General features: G+C 51.5%; 1 long non-coding RNA gene across 1 annotated transcript; it reads right to left on the bottom strand.

Annotated features, from left to right (window-relative positions):
* Positions 1 to 16,226: 16,226 nt before the first annotated feature.
* LOC140640502 (uncharacterized) lies at positions 16,227 to 18,774 on the bottom strand. The gene is made up of 2 exons (XR_012037257.1): positions 18,197 to 18,774; positions 16,227 to 18,066 (listed from the first exon to the last, which is right to left on the bottom strand). It is a non-coding gene; the product is annotated as an uncharacterized lncRNA (long non-coding RNA).
* Positions 18,775 to 25,701: the final 6,927 nt, after the last annotated feature.

Below are 25,701 nucleotides of genomic sequence, written 5' to 3'. Positions count from 1 at the left end.
CTATTGGTAATTTACAAAATAGCTGTGTAGGCCCTATGACTTGGAGACTGCTGGAAGAGTGACAGTGGCTGTGTGTAGCAGGGTAGAGGAAGGGGGAGTGGTGGGGCAGGGACTGCTATTTTCCATTATAAGCTTTTAAGAACCGTTTTATTTTTAAACTATATATTTCTTGGGGGCGCCTGGGTGACTCAATGGGTTAAGCATCTGGTTTGTTTGTTTGTTTGTTTTTAGCATCTGTCTCTTGATTTCGACTCAGGTCATGATCTCAGGGTCCTGGGACCAAGCCCCCTGTCGGGCTCCCTGCTCACCAGGGAGTGTGCTGGAGATTCTCTTTCACCCCCTGCTACCCCCCTCCACGTGTGTACACATATACACATGCTCTCGCTTGTGTGCGCTCTCTCTCTCAAATCTTTATTTCTTGGAAAAAATTAATTTAAAATGTTTATTTTTTTTAAGATCTTATTTATTTATTCATGAGAGACAGAGAGAGAGAGAGAATGGGGCAGAGACACAGGCAGAGGGAGAAGCAGGCTCCCTGCAGGGAGCTCAACGTGGGACTCGATCCCAGGACTCCAGGATCACACCCTGAGCTGAAGGCACTAAACTGCTGAGCCACCCGGGCTGCCCTAATTTAAAACGTTTAGATCATGGTAAGAACTATGAGTGATAACAAGCTCTGAACAGGGACCCCTGGGTGGCTGGCGTCCGGGATGTGGTCAGCATCCCGATGTGGTCCAGGGGCCCAGGGATGGAGTCCCACATTGGGCTCCCTGTGAGGAAGGAGCCTGCTTCTCTCTCTGCCTGTGTCTCTGCCTCTCTCTGTGTCTCTCATGAATAAATAGATAAAAATCTTTTTTAAAAAAAGTTCTGAACATTCTGCTATCTTCTAGTAATCCTATAAATTTGGAAAACAGATTCAAAACAGGTGTTTATCATCCATGTAGTAGATCAGAATCAGGAACATTAGAACCTGAGAGCTTAGAGGTCTGCAGTGTTCACACTGATGTGGATCAAGGCTACCAGTAGAGAAATGTCCACCAACATCCTGAAACTTACCAAGTTGTATGCATTGAATAAATACAACATTGTGGGGCTCCTGGGTGGCTGGCTTAGTCAGTGGAATATCCAGCTCTTGATTTCAGCTTAGGTCATGATCTCAGGGCCATGGGATCAAGCCCCATGTGGGGCTCCATGCTGGGAGCCTGTTTGGGATTCTCTTTCTCTCTGCCTCTGCCCCTCCCCCCCGAAAAATTTTTTTTCTTAAGATTGTATTTATTTATTCATGAGAAACACAGAGAGAGAGGGGCAGAGACATAAGCAGAGAGAGAAGCAGGCTCAATGCAGGGAGCCTGATGTGGGACTCGATCCCAGGACTCCAGGATGATGCTGTTGGCCGAAGGCAAATGCTCAACCACTGAGCCACCCAGGCATCCTTGAAAAAAACCTGAAATAAGCACAACATTCTGTATGTCAAACATACCTCAATAAAGTGGTTTAAATGTATATGTCCTGAAACTGGTATTTAACAGCAATACAAATTCACAGTATATATTCCACCAAAAATGTTAATCAGATTCCACTGAACTAGAAAGCATGGTCAGTCTTTATATGACATTGATGATAAAGAAGCATTAGATTTTGCCTTTGCATGTCCAGAAAGCATTTTATTTTTTTTAAAGTTTGCACATCAACTTTATTTTTTTTAAGATTTTATTTATTTATTCATGAGAGAGAGAGAGAGAGAGAGAGGCAGAGACACAGGCAGAGGGAGGAGCAGGCTCCATGCAAGGAGCCTGATGTGGGACTCTATCTGGGGTCTCCAGGATCACACCCTGGGCTGAAGGCGGCGCTAAACCGCTGAGCCACCCGGGCTGCCCCAGAAAGCATTTTAATCTGAATAATCTTCTGGAGTCCCCCAGAAATCTTACCGCTATCCAGTTGTCTCTACATCTACATGTGCCTTAATCCCAAAGAAAACCCTGCAAATAAGCATTAACAGTTTTCCAGAAAAGATTCATAACCGGGAGAGTATGAGCTAAGGATGATTATGTCAAGTCTTACACCAGCTTGAGGAACCGTTATTGGCAGTAGGTGAATTATCAGTCCCCATTAAAGTGTATACATCTACATCCCATCCCTTTGCCATGGCCTCAAGGTGGGTCAAGTCTTTCTTTACCCCTTCACTTCACATTTGGCCGTGTGATTTGCTTTAGTCGATGCTAGTGAACATGATAGGAGCAGAGGCTTGAAATGTGCTTGTGCGTGGGCATTTGGGCTTGCACTCTCAGATTACTCCAGTAATCTGCCACGATAAGAGCTCCCTCTGATAACTTCACTCCAGGTCCCAGAATGCAACGCATGGAACAGAGCTGTTCCAGAGGCCTGCAGCCTAAAGCAGTGCTGCCCCAGCTAACTCTCATATGCATGGGCAAGAAATAAATGCTTACTGTATACTTCTGAGCTTCCGTGGTTGGTTGTTACCCAGCATTATCGTGTCAATATCTGACCCATACCTATTCCAAGTAAATCTTTTCTATGATCTTACTAATACATGGCACAGAGCTGAAAAATGAGATTTTATTCTGGTCTGTGATAGTGCCACAGGTTGGGTTCTCCAGGAAGCAGATGCTGAGATGGAGTTAGGAGTACAAAAGGTTTATTGAAAAATAGCACCGGTGAAGGAAAGATGGTGCCATCAGACAGCAGTGAAGTCCCAGCCAGCCCAGTAGGGAGCTCTAGAGCCAGTTCCTTGAAGGGAGGTCCTGGGTCAGGGGAAAACAGCTAGACCCTCATACTGCTGTCTGCCTCAGTCATTGACTAGGGACTGCCCAGAAAAGACAGGGCCCTTAGCTACCATGGCTTGCCAGTCATGGATTGGGAGATACCCCAGAAGAGCATGACCTTAGTTTGAAACCAGATATGGAACCCGTCAGCTAAGCCCACTCCTTGCATCTGGGCAGTGGGTCCTTTCTGGAAGGGGATCTGAGCAGAACATCTCCATGTCACCCACAGATAGCTTTAAGATAGTACATGTATAAAAGATAAGGAAAGGCAGGACGCCTGGATGGCTCAGCAGTTGAACTTCTGCCTTCCGCTCAGGCCATAATCCCAGGGTCTGGGATCAAGTCCCGCCTCAGGCACCCTGTGAAGAGCCTGCTTCTCCCTCTGCCTATGTCTCTGCCTCTCTCTCTCTCTCTCTCTGTCTCTCATGAATAAATAAATAAAATATTTTTTAAAAAATAAGGAAAGGTATAGAGGACGCTAGTGTGCTATTTGACAACCTAGAAGTGTTTAAATGACCTATAATTCAGTCCTGCTACTGGTTCCCTCGGGTGGAAACAGTACAGGACTCCTGGTTTTATGCAAGCTGCTTCTTCCCCAGTCCTTTGCATCTCCCTAAACGACAACTGGCACACATGTAGTTGCTCAGGTGAAAAACTTAGGTGTAAAGAAGAGATTTTGGAAATTCAAAAGTATTTGTTAAATTTAAAAATACGAGTGCTCAGGGATCTCTGGGTGGCCCAGCGGTTTAGCACCTGCCTTCAGTCCAGGGGTGATCCTGGAGATTCGGGATCAAGTCCCTCATCGGGCTTCCTGCATGGAGCCTGCTTCTCCCTCTGCCTGTGTCTCTGCATTTCTCTCTGTGTGTCTCATGAATAAATAAATAAAATATTAAAAATATATATATATGAGTGCTCATTGTAACAGGCCATAATGCAAGATGATGATATTTGTCAAAGTTAACAAATTGAGCAGAAGGGTGCTGCTGACCTGTGTATACATTCTGTTGAGTGTACCAAGTTTGTCTCTATATCATCCACCTGCTTTTTGGTTTCCTGTTTGGGAGTGTCCTGATTCTCATAATCTTTATTTCTATAGTTTTGAGTTCCATTGTATCCTTTCCTGACTGTCATGATTTTTTTCCCTTATCCTCATGATTTTGACTATAAGAATTTTTAGTGTCCATTGTGATATAATAATTATATTTTATGTTTATAATTATTTATAAATATAGATTTATATTTTAATGTTTTAACTTTCTGTTCATCTTTTTTTTTTCATTTTATGTGTTTTGCTTCCCCTAGGTTACCTTTTTGTCACATACGAATTTTGGTGTGATCAATAAATCAGAAAGAATATACAAAACTGGGGTGGCTTAGTTAATTAAGCGCCTGCCTTCAGCTTGGATCATGGTTCCAGGGTCCGGGATCAAGCCCCCAGTATCAGGCTCCCTGCTGAGCAGGGAGTCTCCTTTTCCCTTTGCCCCTCCCCTCACTCATACTCGCTAGTCTCTCTCTCTCTCCCTCCCCTTCCCTCTATATGAAGCAAAATCTTTTAGAAAAAAGAATATACAAAATTTATCTGAAATTAAGACGTACAAATTCAAATGTGTCAGCCACTGTGTTGTAGTGCACCATGTTATTGTAATCAAATTGTTCTTATAATACAGACATTGACTTACTAATGAAAATGTGTGGGAGCTCTGTCATAAAGCACTTATTTCTGAGGTGGTTTTGCTGCTTCTGGGACAATTTTGCATGCCAGACGGCATGGGAATAAGACGCATCAGATACACAGATTTGCATTCCAAAAGACTGGGATGTTGAAAACACATGTCTTTGCACACAGATATACTTGGCTCTTTGCAGTATTGCTCCTGGCTCTTGTATAGGACACAGGAACTCTGATCAAATCTATTTTATGTAACTCCTAGCAGAAAAAAATGTGTGATGTGTTTATAGTTGTGTCTGCTGTGTTATCCAGTATATTCCTAACTGAAGAGATCTGTTCTGATTAAGCATTGATAAGAATTGAATCTTCCACTTACATCTCAGACTTCTGGTAACCAGGAGAATTTTCCACCAGCTATCCCCTGGCTTCACGTGTTTCAAACCTTGCTTCCCCCAACTTCTCACACAATTCTGTTGCCAGGCACCTTGGCACCCATTCACATCCCTGAAACCTCTGGCCCCACACCCCTGACTACACAAGAAGCCACAGAGCCATGCCCGCAACAGCCCACTACATCTTAACTAAGGGTAGCCATTCAACAGGAGAAGTGGAAATGGAGCAGAAAGAGACCATAGTCTTAGCCATTTGTGGTGAAATATCGTAATTTTTCAAAATTTACAAAAACAGGGACGCCTGGGTGGCTCAGCAGTTAAGCGTCTGCCTTTGGCTCAGGGTGTGATCCTGAGTCCCAGGATCGAGTCCCACATCGGGCTCCCCACAGGGAGCCTGCTTCTCCCTCTGCCTGTGTCTCTGCCTCCCTCTCTGTGTCTCTCATGAATAAATAAATAAAATCTTTAAAAAAATTTTACAAAAACATGAGCACATTACTAGGACCTGCCAAAGGGCCCAGGCTAATGAGAGACCTTCCATGGCAGTTCCGTCTCCGCTTAGTACCTCCCCTCCCCCACGATGGCAGCTGCTCTCCAAAACACAGTAACCCTCACTCTGCTCCCACGTCTCACCCACAGGACTTCCCTTTCCAGCACCTTCCCTTGTCTCCACTCTGGTCTGCTTCCCCACAAGTCCTTCCAGGTCCTTCCCCGTATGGCCCTCATACCTGCCCACTGCCCTGACAAGGCCTCCAGGATCCAGCAGCGGTGGTGAAGGCTCTGAACGATTCCCCATTAAGCATTAATGTTACCATAGCATTATTTTGAGTCAGATGTTGCCCCTTTTTAACTTATGCTCAATACACTGTCCCCCCTGTTTCAGATGAGAGCCCTTCAGGTGGTGCCCACCTGTCTCATCAGCCTCCCAGGATTGTCCACAATTGCCTCTGTCAGTGCTGCTCAAAGTGCCTGTCCGCAAGGAAGCGAGTTTGCGTAGCACGCAAGCCCTCTGCATCACAGCGTACACTGTTGAGGTCAGCCAACTGTTCTGGCACAAGCTTGACCAGTGAGGAAGCAGTGGGTCCATCATACCCTGGGGCAAGCGGTCGGGTAGCCAACCTACCAATCGTAGTTTGAGAGGCACTGTCTGATGACATGACTTGGGGTCTTAGCAGGTTTGTGAATATCCTGCCAGGATTCAGAACTGCTTGAGAGAGGTAGGAGTGGGACAGGTGGAGATTAAGCTATTAGCTGTATCACTGAAAAGCTGATTAGAAAGGAGGGCTGTGCATCTGTGGCCAAAGGGACTTTCCTTTGAAGTCATCTCCCTCACCCTGAGGCAGCCCCTCCGTAGGGCAGGAGGCCTGCTCCGCAGGAAGTTCAGTCAGAAGAGGATCAATTTGAGGGTGCTCCGTCCACCTCCCAGACATCACCAGTCATTCCTCTGGGAGATGAGGGACCCAAAGTGTTAGGTCAGCAGTGGTCACAGGTCCTAAACCTAGAGTCTAAGGCCTTAGAGGGCCTAAGTCCCTGAGATTGAATGGGGTGTGTGTGTGATTTTTCTAGAGAGTCTGCAGATGTGGGGCGTTGACCAGATCCCTTTGACCTACCCTCAAGGGCTGCTGTGAGTGTTCCTGCCCACTTCTTTTATGAATTCTTCTTGGCCTAGAGGGAGCTCCTGGTCACAGAGACTCTACCTGCCCCCCACCAGGGAACCTGACTGACTTGGGGGTACAAAGGCCACCCCTTGCCTCCAGGTGGGAACAACACTAGTGCAATTCATGCTCTAGGGCAGCTCATGAGACCAGGTGCAAGCTAGTCTCCAGCTGAGGCCATTTCTTACTGAGCTTCTGACCCCTGCCCTCGCTTCCTTTCTTTTCTCCCCTTCTTAGAGCGCTCCCTCCATAAATTGCTTGTTCAAGAACCCTCGTCTCAGCCTCAGTGCCCAGCAGTGACATGATTCACAGTTCACTGGTTCTCATCAGATTCTGAAAGTGGTTTATGATCTCGTAGTGGGTTGAATGGTGGTCCCACAAGAGATATGTCCACATGCGAATCCCTGCAACCTGTAAGTTGTTCCCTGACTTGGGAAAAGGGTCTTTTCAGATGTAATGACGGGCCTTGAGATGAGATCAACTTGGATTAGCCAGGTGGGCCCTAAATCCAATGACAAGTGTCCTTAAAGAGACCTGTGGAGTAGAGAGACCCACACAGAGGACGTGGCCCTGTGAAGATAGAGGCAGACACTGCAGCAGGACCGGGTGGCCACCAGCCAAGAAATGCCTAGAGCCAGCAGAAGTTGGGAGAGGCCAGAAAGGATCCTCCCTTAGAGTCTGTGCAGGGTTGAAGGTCCTGCCGCACCTTGATGCCTGACTCTGGCCTCCAGAACCACGAGAGAATAAATGTCTTGTTTTAAGCCCCCCTGGTTGTGATCATTTTTTCCAGCCACCACAGGACATTACCACCTCCAAAAGGTTAGGAATTCCTTATAGTCGTTAAGCTGAAGTCCTGCCACATGGAAATAGGAGTGTGCCAGGGCCAGTTGCTCTCCTGCCCCCCACCTGCATCAGTGGAGTCTCCAGTTCCCCAGCCCCAGGCCCTCTTATCAGCAGCCTGATGGTGTATGGTGGCTGCTCTTCTGTCCACGACGGGGAGTGTAGGTGCCTCCTGAGCTGCACAACCTTGTGCAGTCCCCTATGCAGTGGATCCACCCTCTCATTCTTCTTGTCCATAGGATGGATATCAAAATTCATTTTGATCAAAGGCACTATGAAGGCCTGTTTTGTTTTCCTTAGGATTTCCAGCAAACCACAGCATGGTCTTCCTGACGGTATTTTTCGGGATTGTGTCATGTTCCAGGATTCATCTCTGATTACGCTCTTTCCTCTACATTTTGTCCATCCTCTCAAAAAATTAGCTCAACAGGGAGCTCGTGCTGGCACACTGGACTCCTCTGTTCCTTCCCTCTTTTTATCTTCATCATGATTATTCATGATTGTATAATCAGGATTTCTTTTTAAAGAAGCTCCTTACTTGATATTAGCTGACAGAACAAAAGGTTCTTGATTCAGTGGTGACTCTTTGCTGCTCACTGAAAAGTCGAAAGCTAATGAAATACTTTGATCAAAATGAATTTTGATATCCATTCTATGAAAATAGCAAAAAAAACTTCCAGGAGCGATTGAGTGGCTGTGTGAACCAATGCTTTCAGAGGTCAAGAATCATCGATCAGGAGTCTGTTTCTGAAAAAGGAACTGGAGAAGCTGGATCTGCTCACACTGTGTGTGCAAAGACGGCATGCAAAGGACTCCTGCCAGGCTCCTGGATCACAGGGGTGCCCCTTCTCCCTCTGGGCCCTCGCAACAGCTTTCTCATCATCCCCCTGTGCCCAGCCCTGTGATCCTCAAATCCCAGCTCCACCAGCCTCCATGATCTACCTAGAGCACAGATTTCCACATGGCCTTCCCCACTCCCCACCGTGCCCTGCAGGATGGAGACCACGCTCCCCAGATGGGCCCTGCCTTCAGCATAGGCCGCCTTCCCGCACAGCGTGCTCCTGCCCCGTTGCTTCTCACCTTTGTACCTCTGCACGTGCAGCCCCCTGCCCTGGCATGCCCTTCCTCTGCCCTGACCAGATCTCCCTTACGACTCTGCTCTCTGCTCGGGTGTCGTGGCCATCGGGAAGCCTTCCGGCCCACACCGAGCTCCCATAACACGAGGAGCCTATTTTTATCCTGGCACTTACCTCAGAGATACAATTACCTATTCTTGTGTCTGTCTCCCCGGCCGTGAGCTCCCAGGACAGGAAGTGTATCTGGTATACCTTTGAGTCCCCAGACCTAGATCAGTGTGTGTCAAATGAAGGTTAAATGAAATCTCTTGCCGCCTAGAAGGAATATCAGGGGCTCGATCTCCGGACCCTGAGGTCATGCCCGGAGCCGAAATTCAAGAGTTGGATGCTTAACCAACTGAGCCACCCAGGCACCCCTCCATTTTCTATTTTTCATCCACCCTGTAAATTATTTTGGAGTGTTTGAAATACTTATGTTTATTTTTATCCAGAATAAAAAAAGAAATTAGTAATGTTTATAACTTAAAAATCTATTATTCAACTTTTTCATTATTTTTATACGCCCACTAAGTTCTAAAATTATTTGAGGCACATTGTAATAGAAGAGAAAAATATCAAACCTTTAAATCCCCACTGGCAACAGACTGTCCTGGTGCCCAGGACCAGGTCACGTGGCCCCTGACGGCTAAGAGGTTGGGGAAGCAGGCACTGTGTCTGTCTGTCTGTCTGCCTGGTGGGAGCTGTTCAGGTAGAGGCTGCTGGAAATGACTGAGTAGTCAGGAGTGTCTGCCACTGAATGTTGTAAATAGCATTTAAGGCATTAATTAGATTCCTTTCTCATTCAACCCAGGAGTCCTGCCTTACTAGCAAATAAAGTTACATCTCTTCAATTTGTAAGGCTCTCTGAGCTCTTCCTAAGAAAGGAAAGTCATTTTTTTTTTTTAGATCCTCCCCACGCCCACCCAACAGCCAACTCCTGGGAACGCTGGCGCGCCATTCAAAGCTTTGGTTGCCAGAAACAGGAACCCAACTCCCAGTAGCCTGAACAGAACGGGGGTCACTGCCTCCCAGGGCTGAGCCACGGGAGGCACAGGGCAGAGCGTGGCCTCCCTGCCCGCATCTCGGAAGCTCCTCACCGGCCATCTCTCCTCTCCAACTCTCCCTGGTGGCTTCAGTATAACCTTGAATATGAAAAAGAAAATAAGCTCTTCCCCATCAATCCCAGTGAGAGAATGCCCGGGGAAGGGCTCCGACTGGTGCGATGCAGTCTGATCCCAAACCGGCCCCCACGGCCTCGGCCAGGCGCCCACCCGGAGGAGAGGGTGAGGTACGGAGATGGGCCACTGCCAGAGTCCCAGGCTACGATGGGTACGGAGCACACGCCCGCGAGCAAGGAGGAGGATGAGCACGGAGCCCACGGGCCGCCCCCCACGCTGGCCAGCGGCCCGGTCCTCCAGGCCACCGAAGAAACTCGCAGCCTCTGCAGAGTGGGGGGCCCCACTCACGGAAGCTATTGCGCAAGCGAGACCACGTCCTGCAGACCAGCGCGACTCCAGGGCTGCTAACGTGGGGCTCTGTCCTCACAGCTCCCCGCCAGCGGCGATTCCTCGGGCTGTGTGAGGGCACCAGGCCCCCAGGCCACGTGCAGCCAGGGGCCCGTCCACACCCCGCGAACAGCTCTGTTGCCCGGTGCACCTCCATCCTTTCCCCGAGGCATGTCCCGTGGCCTCTTGCTGGGCCAAGAGCCAGCCCTTGCCCGGATTCCTGCCTCGGCGCCCCAGAGCAGAGGCCATCCCTCCCTCCTGGTCCCAAGCTCAGCTCCATTTCCTAGAACCCAGGGGGCTTTTCATTCCTTTCGGGAAAACCCCACCTTGTTATACTTGATCCTGAGGCCAAAATGAACCACAGAGGACCTGAGCCATAGTGGGACTCCCATCTGGTGCCTAGGGACGTCCCTCTGGCCTCTGGCTGGTCCGCGGGCACAATTTCCTTCGTAATGAGAAGCATCAGGCCCTCCTAAGAGGCTCTTCATAATGGTGCTACTGGAGACCAAACCAGAGGAAGCACATGCCCAATTCTAAATCCACCACCACTTCTTGAGCACTTACTACGCACAGGCATTCTCCCCTACATCTAATTTAATCCCCACCAATTCTCGCAGGAAGGAGGGGTAATTATTCCTGTCTGATGCGAGGAGGAGCTCTCACAAGGCAAGCGTGTGACAGAGCCTGAATGTGAACCAGGTTTCTGATTCGGGGGCCCCTCAACACAGAGTATAGAAGCGTGTGATCTACGGGGGCTAAGTCATGAAAGCACTTCACTCACCAAAGTCTACACATGCACCAGCTGTGTAACTAGTGCAGGCATCGTGCCCCCCGCTGTGTGCAGATGCTCTGGGCATCATCGGCCATGGCCTCACGTGATCTCAAGAGCAAAGAGCCTTGTTTTTCATACAGCTCAGCCCCTAAAATCAAGTTAGCCCCCTGCCCACCCAGTCAGTGCTCAGAGAAGCGCCAACAGCCGTTCCTGGCTGGAGGAAATTCTGCTGCATGTGCCTACCAGGAGGCAGCCTGTCTGGCCCCCGTGAGGTGCCTTCTTAAGGGACTTTCAAAGGGGATTGCCCAGAGCCACTAACTTTTGAACCCAACCAGAACCTTCCACCCTTCAGTGCAATTTGCCTACATCATCAAAACAGAGCTCCGACGGAGCCCGGGAAAATAAGCAAGTTCCGGTTCTGGTTCTGGTTCTGGCCGCTGGCCTTGTAGCCCAGCCACAGACAGTGCCTGACTGACAGCAGAAGTGCCACCTTCCTCAGTAGCCCGGGGGGATGGGGATGAGCCGAACCACATCCCTGAAGGCACCCAGCGCCTTTAACCCTGACTCTGCCCTTCAGACCCGTGCTTGGAAAAAATAAAATAAAATAAAAAATAAAAAAATAAAAAATAAAAATAAATAAAAAATAAAAAGACCCGTGCTTGGGTTCCCAAGTAGGAAGAGAACATACTATGTGTTTTAATCCACTTGACGGTAACTGGGAAAGTCTCCAGAAGCCAGGGTATGGCCCGAGGGGTCAGGCCCATGCTCATCCTGTGCCCCCGACAGGCCTGGCATGCAGCAGGTGCTCAGTATGCGTGTGTTAGACGTATTTCTGCCCAATGCAGGAGGGGTCCCTCCCACAAGGCTGCTCTCACCCCCCGCCCCCAGCCAGTGTTGTTTGTTCTGTTGCCAGCTGGCCTCTGGGGCACTTGGTGGCCACAATCCCAAGGCAGGCTTCCAGTTGTTTGGGGTTGAATACTTTTCTTACTAATACCTAGAGAAATCCTGGCACCACCATCACTGAGATCTGCCTTAACCTTTACCAATAGAGTATTCCATGGCTTTCTTGTGCTTGTGTTGCCATCAAGGCTCTTGCTCATTTTTGCCCAAAGAAAGTCCTGACCGTTCCTTGGGTGTCGGACACGTGTGTCTGGATCCAGCGCTTCATAATGGTCTCCTGCTGTCACCTCCTCTGGGTCTCTGTGCTCCACGTCCCTACGTCCTCAGGCTTCAGTTGAAGATAAGGCAGAGGGAGAGAGTTCTATGAGAAAGAACACAGGTGGGAGGGTAGCCCCGGTGGCTCAGTGGTTTGGGCCCGCCTTCAGCCCAGGGCCTGATTCTGGAGACCCGGGATCAAGTCCCACATCGGGCTCCCTGCATGGAGCCTGCTTCTCCCTCTGCCTGTGTCCCTGCCTCTCTCTCTGTGTGTGTGTGTGTGTCTGTCATGAATAAATAAAATCTTAAAAAAAAAAAAACAACACAGGTGGGAGGAGGTGCAGGAGGGGTCTTGGGAGAGTAGTGGCATGAGGTGAGCAGGGAAGCAGAGGTAGGGCCCCAGGGAGGCTGTGCTGAAGACGTTGGACTTGATCCTAATGTCAAAATGAACCACAGGGGGTGTTGAGCCATAGTGGGACTTCCATTTGGTGCCTAGGGACGTCCCTCTGGCCTCTGGTGGGACACAGTGGGTGGGACACTCGTAGTCACCTCTACTGCTCTGGGGAATTAGAACGAGAGAGGGAGGTGCTGAAATACCAACTGGAGAGTTTTTGTGATTTGTGGGTGAGGACCCAGCAGGAGTAAGGTCTGGAGATCTTTGAAAGTGGTCACCGTAGAGAGGAGCTTCGCAGGTCAGGAAACGGATGCCCACAGAAGTTCATCTCCTCAAGGGCCCGTAGCCTGGCAATGGAGCACGGTTGCAGACCTGTGCCCATAAAGACATAGAAAGATAACTCTTCTCATTTTTAGCTTTAAAAATCTATAAAAAAAAAACAAAACAAAAAATAAATAAATAAAATAAAATAAAAAAAATAAATAAATAAAAATCTATAAATTTGGGATCCCCGGGTGGCTCAGCGGTTGAGCACCTGAGCCTTCAGCCCAGGATGTGATCCTGGACTCCTAGGATCAAGTCCTGCGTCGGGCTCCCTGCATGGAGCCTGCTTCTCCCTCTGCCTGTGTCTCTGCCTCTGTGTGTGTGTGTGTGTGTGTGTGTGTGTGTGTCTCATGAGTAAATAAATAAAATCTTTTTTAAAAAATCTATAAATGAAATAATTATTTAAAAATCCCCTCTTTAGGGAACCCTGGGTGGCACAGCGGTTTAGCGCCTGCCTTTGGCCCAGGGCACCATCCTGGAGACCCGGGATCGAATCCCACATCGGGCTCCCGGTGCATGGAGCCTGCTTTTCCCTCTGCCTATGTCTCTGCCTCTCTCTCTCTCTCTCTCTCTCTGACTATCATAAATAAATTTAAAAATTTTTTAAATTTAAAAATAAAAAAAATAAAAATTCCCCCTTTATGGGCAGCCCAGGTGGCTCAGCGGTTTAGTGCCACCTTCAGTCCAGGGCCTGATCCTGGAGACCGGGGATCGAGTCCCACAGTGGGCTTCCCACATGGAGCCTGCTTCTCCCTCTGCCTGTGTCTCTGCCTCTCTTTCTCTCTCTCATGAATAAATACATAAAATTAAAAAAAAAAAGAATGTCCATAGCAGCACTGTTTATAGTAGCAAAGTTTGGAAACAACCCAGATGTTTACCAACAGAACAGATACACAAATCATAGTATTGTTGTATAGTAGAATATTATGCAGCAGGAAAAAGGAGTAAACTACCGTTATAAAAATCGGTAGGAATACATTTTCACAAACATAGTGTTGAGAAAAAAAGACGTTGCTGAACACATATGATAACCATTTCTTTATTTAAATTCAAACACATCCATCATTTAAGGACACATGTATGTATATGGTAAAACAGTTTAGCACTATCGATAATGTTGTATATCTGAAGCAGGGTGGCCGATCCTCGGCTGCTAACATTATTATCATTCTTTATTTTTATTTTTATTTTTTTTAAGATTTTATTTATTTATTCATAGAGACACACAGAGACACAGGCAGAGGGAGAACAGGCCGCACGCAGGGAGCCCGACATGGGACTCGATCCCAGGTCTCCAGGATCGTGTCCTGGGCTACGGGCAGCACTAAACCACTGAGCCACCCAGGCTGCCCATTATCATTTATAGTTGATGCATGTGATAGATCTGAATCCTGGGAGAGCTGGGAGCTTGGCTCCCCTCACTGTTACCACTCTTCCTCAAAAAGAACAAAAATTGGGAGGCTCACCAACAATTCTCTTTTAAAGCGGGAATTTTGTCTTTAAAGGTTTTATTTGGGCAGCTCGGGTGGCTCAGTGGTTTAGCACCGCCTTCAGCCCAGGGCGTGATCCTGGGGTTCCGGGATCGAGTCCTACATCGGGCTCCCTGCATGGAGCCTGCTTCTCCCTCTGCCTGTGTCTCTGCCTCTTTCTCTCTCTCTCTCTCTCTGTCTCCCATGAATAAATAAATAAAATATTTTTAAAAATAAAAATAAATAAAGATTTTATTTATTTGAGAGCAAGAGTGTGTGAGAGATAGCATGAGCTGGGAGAGAGGCAGACTCCCTGCTGAGCAGGGCTTGATCCCAGGCCCCCAGGATCATGGCCTGAGGTGAAAGCAGACACTTAACTGGCTGAGCCACCCAAGTGCCCCTAAAGGGGGAATTTTAATTATATATGTAATTATTTCATTCATAGATTTTTATTTTTTTCCCCTTCTTAAGGTTTTTTTATTTATTCATTTGAGAGAGAGAGAGAGTGAATGAGAGCATGTGCAGCTGGGAGGAGCAGAGGCAGAGGGAGAGCCAGGCTCCCACGGAGCCAGGAGCCTGACCCGGGACTCCATCCCAAACCCCAGGATCCATCCCAGACCCTGGGATTATGACCTGTGAGCCCAAGGCAGATGCTTTGCTGACTGAACCACCCAGGCGCCCCTCATTTATAGAATTTTTTTTAACCTTAGAGCCAGTTATTTTTCATGAGATTTTATTTATTTTATTTATTTATTCATGAGAGACACACACACAGAGAGAGAGAGAGGCAGAGACACAGGCAGAGGGAGAAGCAGGCTCCATGCAGGGAGCCCGACACGGGACTCGATCCGGAGACCCCAGGATCAACACCTGGGCTGAAGGCGGCGCTAAACCGCTGAGCCACCGGGCTGCCCCTATAGATTTTTTTTTAAAGATAAAAATTAGAAGAGATCCTACTAATGACAGGAACACCAGTGAGGTACAGGCAGGGGGATCCACAGCTGGGTGGTGGGCACTGAAGTAAACGTGGTCCCTGGCTTCTCACCCATAAGAATAGCTCATAGGCACCCTGCTGGCTTAGCTGATAGAGCATGAGACTCTTGATCTCAGGGTAATGAGTTTGAGTCCCATGTTGGACAGAGAGCTTATATTTAAAAAAAAAAAAAAAAAAGAGCCCACATAAAGCATATTATTCTTCACCAGCTTCTTCATACACTTGTTCAGTTTAATTCACTGGTTGTGGGCAGCCCTGGTGGTGCAGTGGTTTAGTGCCACTTGCAGCCCAGGGTGTGATCCTTGGAGACCCGGGATTGAGTCCCGTGTCAGGCTCCCTGCATGGAGCCTGCTTCTCCCTCTGCCTGTGTCTCTGCCTCTCTCTCTGTGTGTCTCTCATGAATAAATAAATCAAATTAAAAAAAAATAATTCACTGGTTGTTTTCTTGGGATATCAGGATTGAATGTTGAGTGAAATGTAGTGTTGGGTGGGTTTATTTCCTGTTCATTCGTTCTTTTGTTCTTTTTCTTTCCTTTCTTTCTTTCTTTCTTTCTTTCTTTCTTTCTTTCTTTCTTTCTTTCTTTCTTTCTTTCTTTCTTTCTTTCATAATCTCTATGCCTAGCAGGGGACTCGAACTCACAACCCTGAGATCAAGGCCAGCCAGGCGCCCCCATCCTGAATTTCAAAGCAGAATGCAAAGTTGCTAAAAGGCCTCTGGATTTATAGGCAGCATGTTGTCTGCTGCCGTAGTGCTGCTCAGAGTAATTGTGAAGTGGCTTACAAATTGTTCTTATACAGCCATTAGCAGCTTCAACTCTGAACTTTCCATTATGATTTGCCACAACATATTCATTGGGATGCAATTAAGTAAAACATTTACACGCTTGTCTGCCCTGACCTTGGAGAAGGTACGAGGGTCTGCAGTGTGTGCCAGTTTCCGGTAACCCATTGGGTGTTCAGATCTATTTAATAATGCACTTGGACCCTAGTTGATCTGTCCTCTGTGAAAGACCTTAGAACCATGCTAAGACAGGTGGAACCTGGACCAGCTGTCCCATCCCTACCCCCATTTTTCTAGATGAGGAAACAGGCTTCAAGAGGAAGATACTTGCCCCAAAATCAGTAGAGGTAGAACAGAAGACAAAGAAGCAGACACCGCCTCTCCCTGGGGGCTCTTTTAAAGTTTTTATTAATTTATTTGACAGAGAGCACAAGTAGGGCGAGTGGCAGAGGGAGAGGGAGAAGCAGACTCCCCACTGAGCAGGGAGCTCGATGTGAGGCTCAATAGGATCATGACTTGAGCCAAAGGCAGATGCTCAACCAACTGAGCCACCCAGGTGCCCCCCCCCTTGGGGGCTCCTAAAGGAGGAGTGGGCTTTTTTCTTTTTTTAAGATTTTATTATTTATTTATTTATTTATTTATTTATTTATTTATTTATTTATTTATTTTTTATGATAGTCACAGAGAGAGAGAGAGGCAGAGACACAGGCAGAGAGAGAAGCAGGCTCCATGCACTGGGAGCCCGACGTGGGACTCGATCCCGGGTCTCCAGGATCATGCCCCGGGCCAAAGGCGGCGCCAAACCTCTGAGCCACCCGGGCTGCCCAGGAGGGGGCTTTTTGCAGGCAGGTGAAAGGGATGGGCCAAGGTGTGAAGGAGCAGGATGCTGGGGGCAGGGAGGACACTTCACTGCAGTTTGAAGGTGAGGGGACAAGCAGCAGGACCAGCTTTTGGAGGGCCTGGTAAGCCAGGTCAGGACCTGGAAACGACAACCCCCTTTGTGGCAAGGTGGCCAGACCAAGGTGCTCACGGCCTGGTCAGCTGGCCACATGGACAGAATCCTGACGCGCAGATGACCCCGGCCTCGGTGCAGACAGAAAGGAGCTGTTGCCAGGGACCGCACACCTGCTCACTCCCCACCCCCAATTTCAGTGTTGGACCCAACCCCACCCTACCTGGGGTGTCAGGATCAGCAGCCCGTCTGGACCTGTCAGGGCCGGCTGGGCATTATCCCACCGGCTGAACAAGAGGCTGCATCCAGGCGGGTGTCAGACGGAAGGGCTTTGCCCTTGTGACAGCTGAGCCCAAGAAGGGGGCAGGGAGGATGGGGCCACTCCACCTGATCGCCCAAGGGAGATCCTAGGGAGGGCGAGGAGAGGAGCAGGGAAGGCTAGACACACTAACGCTCCATGCTGGCACCCAGATGATCCGAATTTCCATTTTTTTTAACCTTCCTGCCTTTCTTCGTGTGTGAGGTCTTAACAGTGAAATACATTTTTTTTTAATTTCAAAAAATTGCCTCTTGTTTTCTTCCAGACAGTTTCCTCCCTGGTCACTGAAAGGCTGGAAGCTCTGCCATGAGCTTTTCAGGGTGACACATTAATGATGGCCCTCTAGACTGGATCTCACATAATTCTCTCTTTCCTAATTCTCCGGTTCATGAGAAATAAACATGAAATCCCTGAACGTCAACGCGGGTTCCTATTAGAGACCTCAAGCAACCCATCAGCGGGCCAGTAGGTGGCGCCGAAGGTCAGGCACTGCCTTTGGACCCTAGGGCTCTAACCTGGGGCCTTCACACACGTACTCGCAGCCGTGCCCTACCCAGAGGGCCGCCTGCCTGTCGTGAGCCAAGGGGGGGTGAGAGGTGGCAGGGGGAGGGAGCAGTGAGGAGGTGAAAAACACAAAGTTTAACTTTAATTCAGCCCCACGGGAAGGGGAGGAGGCTCGTAGAGTGAATTTGGCCTGAGGGAGGGGATTTCTCGGCTGAGCTTGGCGGACACCTGTCACCTGGAGAAGGGTCCTGCGGGAGGAACTGCTCTGAGGTTCCAGGCACGTTCGGGGAACAACTGAATGCGGACAGAGAAGGGTCTGGGAAGGATGACCAGGGCCAGGCCACGAAGTCCCTGCGTTGCGGCAATCGTCTTTGTTCCGCCGTGAAGATGTTCCGTCTGAGGGTGATCGTTTCATTGAAGAGCATCATTCCCGCCGCCTGTGGAGGCTGAGGGAATGGAGGAGGGAGGCTGGAGCAGAACCAGAGCTCAATGCAGCAGCGTAGTCGCCCCCCCGCCCCCCCCGCTGCTGTCACCCTTTCCTGTTCTCCCTCCCCCTGCATCTGCTTCGCTGCGTACCTTCACCTCCCGGCCACCTGGTCAGGGCTGACAGCGGCGCCTCCCCGTGCAGACAGTCTGGGAGGGGGCGTGAGGGAGGGGCCGGGGGGGGGGGGAGTCGGCAGCCAGCGTTCCAGGCGGGAGAGCCCCGAGGACAGCTGCGGAGATGGGGGGACGCGGGTCTCAGGAGGGACCTGAGCTGGGCGCGGGGTCCCAGGTCTTGAATCCCCGGGGCCCTGGGCATTCCTGCAGTGGGAGGCGGGCAGACGAGAACAGGACCGCAAGGCAGGTAAAGCCGGCAAGAACCAGCTGAAGGTGGCCGGGGCGGGGGGCTGAGGGGCTGGGCAGGGTGGGACCCTGAGCAAGGAGAGGAAGGGCATTTTAAAGGAAAAATCCACCAGGCTTTGCAGCATTCAGAATGTGGGGGCCGAGGGATGAGTCAAAGATGACTCACAAGGTTTGAAGGTGAATCAAGGGAAAGTGACGGGGCTTCCAGGAAGAAGCTGGAGCCCACGCCCAGGGCTGCTGTTCTTTGGGGCCTGAAGAACCAGTCTGGAGTGTCCCACGTGTCATTTGCATGTTTATAGCCCGCCCCTCCCCCACTGGAAAGAAAGGTGCTACCTGAGACCTCCTGCTGTGAGCGCCTGCGCGCCCCCCCGCCCCCCCTCAGGCCAGGAGAGGCAGCCCGGGGCTTCTGCGAGAGATGGGGAGCCTAGGAGGGACAGGGAGGGGGTCACACTGCACCCCTGTCCTCCAGCTTCTCAGCTCGTCCCTAGACTGGGCCTGGGTCCTGGGGCAGCCCTGTGCCTGCCCAGCAGACCCAGCTCCCTCCTTCCCATCGACCCTTCCCGCTCCTTTCTACTCGCCCCCCAGGGTCCCATCGCTGGGTGCCCATCCACTTGGATGCCCCGCAGACAGCTCAGCCCAACAGGGCGACACTGAACAGGTCACCTGCTGCGATGGCCAGGGCCCCGCAGTCCCCAAGGTGACTGCAGTGTCCTCTCCCTCCAGCCCCCCACAGGGTCCCCCCCAGGATCCCATGGGATCCTTCCCCTCACCCGGACTGTCAGCTCGCTCTCCTTGGTCTCTTGCGAGGTGGCCCCTTCTCTCTGGGGGTGCAAGCCTACTCGGCTCTCCCTGGGCCTGGCCTCCATGCACACCATAGTCAGAGTGGGACAGCGTCTGAATGGGGGCTCTGGGGACAGCCTCCAATGCTCCTATGACACTCGGGCCACATTTCTAGTCCCCTGATGCAGGACATGGCAGGATGTGGCACCCACCTCCTGCTTCTGCTCCAGTGGCCACCCCGCCCCTTGCAGGCGGTGTCCCCCATCCCTCCCATCGCTTTTCTGGCCTCCTTTTCCTTTCCTGCTTGGCCTTCTCTCCGTCACCCCCTACGACTCCGCGTATTCCTTCTAGATTTCACTTTTGCAGACACAGTTCCTGGTCCAAATGCCCTTGCCCACCTCCCCCACCAGCAGCTAAGACAGCTCTCCTCCATTCTCAGAGCCCTGCCAGCACTCATCAGTTTACAAATCCATGTGTCTGTGCAGCGTCCGCTTCACGTCTTGTCTCCACCACACAGCATGCGGTGACCTAATTTTGCACCCACCGCACCCCAGGGCCTGGACATGGGCTTTCAGTCAACAGGCATTAACTGGATGGCGCTCACTGAACAACACCGATTCTCCTGTCAACACGGCCAGGCTCTGCTGACAAAAGGATGGTAAGGGAGTGTTTGTGGTGCCTCCTTCTGGTGACAGCGTGTGCAAGTTGACAGGGAAGTCACGAACCTGTCTGGGCCTCCAGGAATGGGTTAAAACTTGCCAGGAGAGGAACAGTTTTGGTACCAAAGTGCCCCCAGTGTTTTACTCAGTCAGTGGGAAATGGTTTGCTGTGTGGAAATCCATTTCAGGGCCAACTGCTAAGTGACCAAGTCACCCCACTCCGCCACAATGCTGGCCACGTCACCCCACCTCCCCTCACTCAGTCTATCCCTTCCTTCACTTCCTTCGGGACCCTGCCCTCAGCCTTCCCCTTCCCGCTCAAATGTGAGCCTGAACCCAGCAGTTGGGCACAAGTGCAGGACCGCATCATGGTGACCTGGTGACTGTCAGCGCGGGTCACCCTATCTCCCTGTTTTCCATTAAGAGAACAGTACATCCATCCTCTGAGCACTCACCGCCTGCCAGGTGCTGCGGGCTTCCCGGGATCAGCTTACTGTGATCATCACTGTTGTAGAGATGAGAGGACCAAAGCACAGAGAGGTTGAGCAGTTTGCTCGAAGTCACACAGCCACTCAGTGGCAGGGACAGGCTCCCGGTCCAGCTGCAGACCTGTGCTTTAACCAACACCATCCTCTTCCAGGTTAGCTGTGTCTCTTTCCAAAATATGAACCACTGAATTTTCCTATATGATTATAACTCGATTCTGAACATTTCTCCTAGCTCTTTGCTAAACACTAATTCTTAGAAAACAGCTTTATGAGGTATAATTGACATGCAACAAACTGCACATGTTTAAAGTACAATTTGATAGGTGTTGACATACGCATACACCTGTGAAACTGTGACTGCAAACAAGACGGTGAGCAGATTCATCAGCCGGAGCTTCCTCGTTGCCCCGCTGTCCTCCTCCCCAGCTCCTGCCCCCCACCACGTCCCCCCGCCACAAATCTGTTTTCCCACTAATGGTTAGCTTGCATTTTCTAAAATTACGCCAATGACTGGCATCCTTTCTTCACCATAATAATTTTCTATACAAAATATTTACCAGTATATATAGCATAATTTGGGCCATAAAACAAGTTTCAATAAATTTGAAAGGATTCAAATCGTGCAGAATATGTTATTGGACCACAATGAAATGAAATATTAGAAATCAGTAGCAGGGACGCCTGGGTGGCTCAGTCGTTGAGCTCTGTCTTCAGCTCAGGGCATGATCCTGGGGTCCCTGGAGTCCCACATTGGGCTCCCTGCATGGAGCCTGCTTCTCTCTCTGCCTGTGTCTCTGCCTCTCTCATGAGTAAATAAATGAAATCTAAAAAGAAATAAATCAGTAGCAACAGGCACCTGGGTGGCTCAGTTGGTTAAGCATCTGACTTCAGCTCAGGTCATGATCTCCAGGTCCTGGGATTGAGCCCCATATCATGCTCCCTGCTCATGGGGAGTCTGCTTCTCCCTCTGCTCCTCTTCCTGCTCCACTTATGCTCACATTCTCTCTCAAATAAATAAAATTCAAAAAAAAGAAAGAGGGATCCCTGGGTGGCACAGCGGTTTTGCGCCTGCCTTTGGCTCAGGGCGCGATCCTGGAGACCTGGGATCGAATCCCACTTCGGGCTCCTGGTGCATGGAGCCTGCTTCCCCCTCTGCCTATGTCTCTGCCTCTCTCTCTGTGTGACTATCATAAATAAATAAAAATTAAAAAAAATAAAAAAAAGAAAGAAATCAGTAACTAAAAGATTTCTGGAAAACCTCCAGATATTTGGAAACTAACACATTCATAAATAATCCACAGGTCAAAGAGGAAATCAAAAGGGAAATAGAAACTTATTTTACTTTCATAAACATGCAGTTTCTATGTGCCAGGTCCTGTCCTGGGTCATTTCCAAAAACAGACTTGGTTCATTTAAGCCCCATAACCATACAAGAAAAGCAATCTTTTCCTGCCCCTGCTACAAATGCAGACACACAGTAAGTGACCTGCCCAGGCCACATGCGTAGGCAGTAGCAGACCTGAGATCTGGATCCAGTCTGTGTCTTGTGTCCCAGCTTAATGGAGAGACACTGAAGGTGATTGCTTTGGGACCAGCTCAACAAATATTTAGGAGCTAATCTGCAGGACTTGGGCATGTAAGAGAAACACAGTGGAGGGAGCAGGAGGAGATTGATAAGAAAGGAGGTGAAGGGCACAGAAGGGCAAGGCTTGGAGGGCTCCTTGAAGTGGGTGAGCATATACCATGCTGGGGGGAGGGGCCCCACAGTCTTGTATAAACCTATTTATTATTATTTTTAAATATTTTTTATTTATTATTTATTCATGAGAGACTCAGAGAGAAAGGCAGAGACACAGGCAGAGGGAGAAGCAGGTTTCATGCAGGGCCCATTGGGGGACTCGATCCCAGGACCCCGGGATCACGCCCTGATTCGAAGGCAGAGGCTCAACCACTGAGCCCCCAGGTACCCCTGAACCTATTTATACAAGGAGATTGGCCCTGGTAGGAGGCCAGTCGAGGTGGGAAGGGACCCTAGAGGGCTGAACGTCCACTGGGGTATTAATTAAAAGAAAAAGAAAGGGAATTGTGTCCAGGCCAAAGGAACAGCATGTGCACAGCCTTGAGGGGCTAGTTCGCAGAGTGAAGTTTAAAAAGATGACAGGGTGGGGCACCTGGGCGGCTCAGCGGGTGAGCATCTGCCTTCAGCTCAGGGCCTGATCTCAGGGTCCTGGGATCAAGTACCACATCAGGCTCCCCGCATGGAGCCTGCTTCTCCCTCTGCCTGTGTCTCTTGTGAATAAATGATTTTTTACAATAAATAAGTAAAAAATAAAAAGATGACAGAGAGCACAGAGGGAGCAGAGACAAATAGGAGGGTGGGGTGTCCTGCAGGGGCCGTAAGCCTGGGTAAGGCGGTGATCTTTCTTCTGGGAATGCTGGGTGTCCGCGAGGGTTTGGGGAGGTTGTGGAAGAGAGCATTGCCAGGATGGGATCTGTGTTCTCGAAGCCCACCCTGGCTACAGGGCAGAGACGGGCGCAGTCAGGGGGCTATGGAGGTGTAGGTGAGCTGCTGGTGGTGGTGGCAGCGGCTGTGGGGGAAGGAAGTGGAGCATGAAGGGGGAAAAGAAGCAGATGGCTTCAAGAGGTATTTAGGAGGCCGAAATGGCAAGGCTCCTGCCAGATCCCCCGTGGGGATGCTTGGGGGTTCTAGAAGGTGGTGGTGTCATCACCTGATAGCCAGTCCTGGAAGAAGAGCAGGTAAGTGGGGCAGCGAGCTCAGTGTCCAGGTGTGGCACTAGGCTCTTCTGTGCACCATCTGCACCAAGACATCATCCCAGGAGCTCCAGAGAAAGGCTCAAAAGGGGGCAAGTGTGCAGGGACGGAGGCCGAGGAGGAGCAGCCGCTGGCAGGCAGGAGGACCGCAGCGGGTGGGGGGGGGGGGGCGAGGCACAGACCTCAGGGAAGGCGCGGTGCTTACCCTGGAATGTAGTCACCGGTCAGGGGGGGTTGCGGGGGGCAGGTCGAGAAGGTTCTTGTAGTTAGCAACTACGGCGGGCGGGAGAGCGCGGGAAGCCCGGAGGCCGCGGCGGGAGGGGCTGTTAGAATTGGGCCAGCTGGGGAAGGGTGCTTTCCGGAGCGGCCCTGGGGCAAGTTTGTGGAGCGCAGGCTGGGGAAGGCTCTGGAAGCGGAGAGGTTCACAGCTGGGGCTCTGAATGGCCCACCTACAAGAAATCCTAAACTTCCAGGGTCAGGACAAAAGTGGGGTGGAAAGGAAGAGGCGGGCAGGCGCCCGGGTCCGCGGGGCAGGGGTGCGGCTGGCGGGCGCGGGGTGCAGGTGCAGGACCCCGCACGCCCCACGCTCTCCCTCCTCCCCACCCCGCCTCCAGCCCAGGTTGCAGGGAAAACCCGGCCGGCGAGGGCTGCCAGGTGCAGCTGGGGGCAGAAACGCAGCTACCAGGTGCCTCAGCAAACGCACAACGCCCGCCTCCCCTGCCCACGTGGCTGGAAGTTTCCGTCCTATTTTTCCGATGTGAATGCTCGTTAAGAAGCCCTGCGTTGATTTCACAGTCCTAATGGGTCCCTAAGCCCCAGTTTGAAAACCCTGTTCCTGGAAATGCTGGGTTTCCCCGGAGAGGAGGGGTGAAGGAGGGTTCAGACAGGTTTGTTTACAACGTAAGGAGCTTCCAGATTGTTCGGGGGAGGGGGGGTAGTGGAGGCTGGAGTGTTGGGAGGAGCTGGAGGAGGATCAATGGTGGGAGGAGCTAGCGACAAAGGAGCCCAAGGCAGGGCGAGGTTTGTGGGAACACGCGGAGCTCCAGGCCGCGGGTGGGAGTGGGGTCCTCAAACATGAAGCCATGTGGTGTCTAAGGGCCCCTCTCCTCCGAGATTCTCAGGTCTCTCGTCTGCCATTGTTCTTTAGAAACTGGCTTTTGGAGAGTTAATCCCCCAAAAGGTGAGCTAGATGCTTCACATGGAGACCCCAAATTATGTAAAATGGGCAGTAAAGAAGATGGACTTTACAAAATCGCGGCAGGTGTGCTGTGTGAGCACGCAGTAGTTCAGTGATCCTGGAACTCCAGGCTAGTGTGAAGGACAGGGTTTTAGGGCAACCCAAAGGCAGGTAGGGCGATAGGTATTGAGGAGGCCGCTTGAGATGAGCGCTGGGTGCGGCTACACGTGTGATGAATCACTGCACTCTCCTAAACACAGGCGCACAGCAGGGAGAAATCCCCAAAGGATGGAGCGCAGCTTCGGAGAACTTGGGGGTCTGTGTGGCCACTTCAGAACTTTCCCTTGCCCACGGTGCGCCCTAAGAGAAGGACCAGCCCCCAAATCCAAGCAGCGGCCTGCAGGTCTGGAGATTCCGCGGCCAAGGAGGGAGGCAGGGATGCCCCTTGTCCGGCCTTCAGGACGGCCCCCTGGAGGTCCCTGGGGCTCCCCTGGTCCAAACATCCCCCCACGGTCCGGGGCTCCCTCCAGGCCAAGGCAGAAACCAGGGATTGCGCACAGTCCGGCCCCCGCCCCACACGCGGCCAGGGGCTGGCGTCTCCGCACCCCTGAAGCAGGCCGCGAGCCGGAGCCTCCGCATCACGAGGCTCTTGTAGGCACCTGTTGCCCCACTTCCAGGGCCCTGAACCCAGAATCGCTGCCCCGGCCAGAGAGATGGAGCGCCCTACACCTGAGCCCCCAGTCGCAGCGCCGAGCCTCTCTGATCGCCGCCCGGGCGTTCAGATGCCAGGCGACCCCGCTCGGCTCCTCGAGCCCCTGGATCTGCCCTCCCAGCGCTGCCCCTGCCCCGGGGCCCCGGGTGCAAACCCCGACGGTGACCCCTGGATCCGCTCTCCCAGCCCCGCACCTGCCCCGGGGCAGACCCCGACTCTGCCCCTGGATCCGCCCTCCCAGCCCCGCACCTGCCCCGGGTGCAGCCCCCGACTGTGCCCCTGGATCCGCCCTCCCAGCGCTGCCCCTCCCCGGGGCAGCCCCCGACTGTGCTGGGGCGGCCGTGCGCGCGGGGCCCCGAAGCGTGCACACTAGTGGGGGACACGGTCTGGGAGCACCGCGCTCCCGCGGCGGAAGCAGCGAGGGCGGGCCTGGGAGGCTCCAGAGCGCCCGCGCGCCTCGCTGGCGGCGCAGGGCCGGGGTGGGGGCAGGGCCCCGGCGCGAGCCGCGCTGCAGACGGCGGCCCCGGAAGGCGCGAGACCTTCGCGAGAGTTCCGGGCTGCGCCTGCGCACTGAGGCCGGCGCGGGGACGCGCGGGGCGGCGTCGGGGGTGGGGCGCTCGGGGCGAGCCCGCGCGCGGCCGGGAGAGGGG

Source organism: Canis lupus, chromosome 9, assembly GCF_048164855.1.
Source record: "Canis lupus baileyi chromosome 9, mCanLup2.hap1, whole genome shotgun sequence".
NCBI classification, from domain to species: Eukaryota; Metazoa; Chordata; class Mammalia; order Carnivora; family Canidae; genus Canis; species Canis lupus.
The sequence above is the reverse complement of the archived record's forward strand: the minus strand, read 5'-3'. Positions and strand labels throughout refer to the sequence as shown.